Source organism: Notolepis coatsorum (genome assembly GCF_963971535.1).
Source record: "Notolepis coatsorum genome assembly, chromosome: 4".
NCBI lineage: Eukaryota > Metazoa > Chordata > Actinopteri > Aulopiformes > Paralepididae > Notolepis > Notolepis coatsorum.
The window spans coordinates 154,207,812-154,213,486 of NC_140168.1; positions in this window are offsets into that span (position 1 = coordinate 154,207,812).

Genomic DNA, 5,675 nt, shown 5'->3' on the forward strand with positions numbered 1-5,675 from the left:
GTGATGAGCTGACATTCAGGAAGTAAAAACCTAATACGCGCTTGCCGATTGGTGGTAACACACTGCATGACGCTACAACGTGTGACGCGTCTCTCTTCTGACCAATCAGTGGTCTGCAATGTTTCACGTGACTTTTCTGGTACCCAATAGGGTCGCTTGGAACCTCGATAGAAGAGTAGGGTATATCTGCAGAGCCGCAAGCCCAACGAGAGGAGGGTAATTTATTATTATTATTATAAAAAACAGCGGTGACGCGGTATTCAGCCTACTCTGCGGTGGCCGTGATGTAACAGCGATACCGCGGTAATGCGGTAATCGCGGCAGCTCTACTCACAACCCCAATACGCTACACTATGCTTCCCACCACACCTACAACACCTCGGCTCCACTCCCTGTTCACATTCCCCATAGTCATGCCCCCCACCGCATCTAGCACATCTCTGCTCCTTCCTGCATGTCTTGGCTATATGTCCAAATTCCTGGCACCTGTAACACCTCAACGGTTTCGGCACAAACTCCCTAACCCTATATGCCATATACCCTAAACATACCTCTTTCAGACTTAATTCACCCTCAAACTGAATAACTACTGTCTCCGTCTGTATCTTATCTGCTCCTCTCTTCATCCTTTCTGCACTTTTAACTTTCCCATTACAGTACGTCTATCACTCTTCAAATCTCTTACCAACTGCTCTATACTAACCTTGATTGGAATTCCAGTAATTACCCCCTTGCAACCACCATCCCTTTTCTCCCCTACTCTCACTACTCTATAGATAATAACTGTGCAAATGCTCATCCAGGCCCTTACCTTCTCTACCTGCTCTAAACGTACACCCTATAAACAAGTTCCCATCCCCTAACACTTTTGCGTACCTTACCTCTCCTAACTGCTCTCTTATGAAGTCTGTCAGCTGTCTCGGCTCTATTTCCCTAACTCCATCTTCTCCCTCAAATCGCACCACTATATTCAACCCTTCTGTAAAATCCTTTCCTCTACCCTCACCATCTGACCCACTTGAGCTACCTTCCCTCTCTTTCTTCCTCTTATGCCCCTTCCCCCCACTTTCCCTGCTCTTTTTCTCCACCTTTTCCCACCCTTCTCCCTCGTTTTCCTCTCCTACTCTACACTCCATATCGCTATCCATCCCCTCTCCTTCGTCACGGCCATTCCCATCCCTGTCAGAGTCGCACTTGCTTGCACTACCCGCCCTGGCTCCCGACGTCGAACCTTGGGGGGAACTAGGGCCCGAAAACGGTGACAGGCTTCGTTCACTCCTACGCCTCCTTCCGGCTCCCGACCTCAAACCCTGGGGGGAAACAGGGCTCGGATACGGCTTATCCCACACCATCAACTCGTCAACATGTGCACACAAGCCGCAAGTCCTACAACCAGCTCCCCCCGAACTCCACTCGTCAACAGGACCACCACAACACATCCGATAATTCGGCATTCCCGGCCTCCTCCTTCCCTTCCTCCCCATCCCGCCATACACCTCCACTGTCAGTCGCCTTTCCAAAACTGTACAAAACCTCCAGACCACCACACTGCTTACAGACCACCACACAACTAACAAACCACCACACTGCTAAATGCTAACATATCACCACCTCTGGCCCATTTACACTTCATCTTGTATGCAGCTTTGCACTTCACAGAAGGCTCACTTTGTCTGTGTTGGTGTTATCATGGCATGGATTGACTTGTAAGAATGAGGTTCAAGTGTATGCAGTCAAAATAATGGGAACATGGTGTACAATAGGTGCCTGGAGTTAAAGAGTCATTACTGACACAGTGAAGAGCCTCTTGGTAAAAGCTTGTATGACCCTCCCTTCACCTGTAACTACTCCCCCCAGGCTCTTGTTGCAATAATAGATGCATAGGGTCAGGAGGGATGGGTGAATGGAAGGGTAGATGAATAGATGGATAAATGGATGGTTGGATAACCTCATATATGACTTGTACGGCAGATCCATTCATATTTTCATTAACCGACAACAGCTGTTGAAAGCGAGGCATTGAGACGGGCTGAAACAAATAAAGAAAACATCTATTTCACTATTCTGCTGCTGTGAGCAGTGCTGTAGGTCTCGAGTCCTGGACTGATTTCCAGGACTTGTTTGGCTATTGTGTCAAAAAGTAAATAAACTCCCTTTGAAATGGTGACCACTGTGTCATTTATGTTTAATGTAGACCTTATTTATTGTATGTCAGATCTTTGACAGCCAGAGTGGAGTGGACTCAACCTTGTTGACTTGGACTCAGACTCTTCTTGGGTAATGGAGACTCGACTTAGGCTCTTCTTTGGTGACTCGGACTTGGACTCTGACTCGAACATTGGGGACTCGAGACTCGACTCGGACTCAAGATTTAGTGACTCGACTACAACACTGGCTGTGAGCCAATTAGTGCTTTACATAATAGGGTTGGGTACCGAACTCTGTAGTTGATACCGGCCGAATTATTTTGGTACTACAGAGTAGGCTTGGGCGGTATCACTTTTTTCATACCGTTATACCTTGATTATATAATACCCTGGTGTACGGTATTGAACGGTATGACTTTCATTTTCATCAGCGGGGGGAGGGGGGGGGGGGGTGGCAACCCGTGGCAGCCCGTGTTACCAAGTAAACAAATCGCGGAGATGGCCAGTTAGCCTGCAGCATCCGAGTGCTACTATCATTAGCTCTCAGAATGGAGCCACTAGCCAGAAGCCTGCAGCATCCTAGTAATACTAACGTTAACTCTCAGAATGGTAGGTTGGTAGCCAGGAGCCCCACAGCACCCTAGTACTAGTAACGTTAGTATTGTGTATTCAAAAACACACCGGACTGCGACGTAATATTTTACCGTTTATTTGCTTGTTCCACCAGTCCACAACAACACACACTCTCGTTACCACAACGTTTTACGGTATTTTCACAGCACTGTCGCAATATTACCGTAAAGCGTGACCACCGTTGTGATACACATACACAACAGTTAGCTCTCAGAACAGCCAGTTAGCCCGCAGCACCAGGCAGCAACGGTAAGCGTGTCTCGACTCTCATTTAATTTCCAGTGAAGCAGGGTTTTCCCTCCTCCTCCTGTGTATAGACAACCAGCTCTGCGGCTCGCTGCCTCGCTCCACTAGTGACTCGAGGACTGGTCTCGCCCTCTGCTGGCGCGTGTGTGCAGTGCACTACAACCAACCACTGTTAAAACTCCGTTTCACTGTAATATAAACTGAAATACCGTCATACCGCCCATGCTTACTACAGAGTACCCATTCATGTTAGATCAATCTGTGCCACATTTCTGTACATTGAGAGCAACCTCTTAACTGGCACCGACCTGGCCCCGGGACGTTTTAAGGATGATGTTCCCACCGGCGCGACGCACCACTCCACCAAATGCATTGGTGTCAATGAGGAAATGGTTTTCTGCAGTGCTTTTGTTTCTCACTTTTTACCAAAATCGCTCCTAATCAGTCATTTCTGAATGGATTTTTATGGTGTTTTTTCAGCCATACAATTTTTTTGGAAATATACTTTTGGATATTGCAACTACTACAGAAGAACGTGAGTAACACGTACATTTTCTTTATTGTATCAGAAACTTCAGAATGTTATCTTTCAAAAGAGACCAGGCTCATGCATGTGCGATAAGTATAAAGTATAGTATTTGTTTGCAAAAAAGCATGCAGTCCTCAAGTTCAAGTAAAAAAAATTGCCACTATTTGGCCACTTACGAAGACCGTTTCACGAGTTCAGGCATCCGGAGGAGAATTTTTGTCAATTTGTTTGTACGAACTTCTTACGAAGATAGTTACTAAGATACTTACGAACATGTTTGATCGTGAGGTCCAATGATTTTAAGTAGCCAAACGTTACACTATAAAAGAAAATTGGATAGTTGATGATAATAAACATTCTTGAATGTCAGTGGAAGAAAGTTGGTGTGTGTGTTTCCAGACGTTAATATTATTGGGCGAACAAAAAAAAGATGAACATGTTCAGTCTATTGTAATGACCCTGCTGTGTTGCAAACTTTTCATTCATCCGTTGTTGCGTTTTGGGACACCTGTAGTAAAGGCGAATGAAGGAGGGGAGAAACAGGGGATAAACTTCATTAGCTGAACTATTCTAAAATCATTAAGTCTGCTATAAGCCATTCTCCCTGTCTGTGTCTGCGCTGCACGTCCCATCTCTTGGGTCTTTGGAAAGAACAGATGAGGTCAGAGGAGTTGGTAGTATTTACTGAGGATGGCCAGGTATTTACATTTACTAGATAGAATAGAAATACTTTAATCATCCCAAGGGAAATTTGGCACTACAAATCACTCACAGTAAACATTTAGGTAGACAGAACAAAGTCAAAAATAAGAATAATAAAAAAAAATGCCTAAGAATAAAGAGTAAAATAAGCCTAAGAATAAGATAATAATAATAAAGTACGGTCCGGGATTCACATTTTGTATGTTATGTATATACATTCTAGTATAAAATATACAGTAAAATATACAGAAGTCTACAGTAAGTGTACAGTAAGTGTAATATTGAACAATGTTGTTTTAAAAGTAAAAGTCCAGGAAGATGGTAACTGTCACAATAATATAGATAGTTGATATTAAACATAACAAATAATAATACATAATAAATGTATACATGATCATACACATAAACATAAAAATATTTAAAAAATGTCTGTAGGAACGGTTTGGGAGAGGGAGGTAGGGAGGGGTTTTAGTTTGTGTGGTGTGATAACAATGATCGTTATTTCTTTTAGAGTTGTTCCGATACCGATACCAGTATCGGAAATGCCGCCGATACTGCCTAAAATGCTGGTATCGGTATCGGCAAATACCCTCTAATTTTGCGCTCCGATACCACGTAATTTATCAACAACACTGCGGTCTGCTGTGAGCATTATAAAACAAACGTGTGTTTAACCGACCGTGAATTAAAGTGTCAATGCTGTTTGTCATTTTAACAGCAGATACTTTCTTAAATGCCATCCTCCCGACAGAGCGGTGTTGACGGGGAGCTCTGATGGGTTCGCTTGGTTGTGTTATTAGCATTGAACAGCTAACCGAAAGCTAGCGTTAACTAACGTTAAAGGTTTAGCCATAACGTTACCTTGGCTAAAGTTGGGGCTATTCATAATCCAGCAATAATGGCTGCAGACCTGCAAGCAAAGTACAGCAAGTTGGCAAAGGAGTATTCCAACGTAAATCACATTTTCACCAGTAACGTTAGTCTTTCCATCTCCCGGTAGCTCATGCTAGCTAACCTAGCTCACGTTAGCGTTGTCACTGAACCACCTCGCATACACAATTAATGACATGTTGCGGACAGCCATATCGGTGACAATGTTTAGCTTTTAGTACCAAATGATTAGAGTCTGAGGCGGAGTCTCAAAAGAGAATGTTGAATATTTATTGTGCAAAAATCACAACAGATCCTCTGCTACTTCAATGGAGCCTTCTGGAAGCAAGTGCAGCAACGAATAATGTCCGTGTGGATCATTGGAGTAGGGTATATCTGCAGTGCTGCAGCCCCATACTCATTGATTAATGATACTAATACAAATCTATACAATCACATGTTGTTGAATAAATACCATTACTTTCTAGTTATTACTAAAAAACAGTATATATAAAACAGTAGCTGTATAAAAAATGTAAATAAAAAAT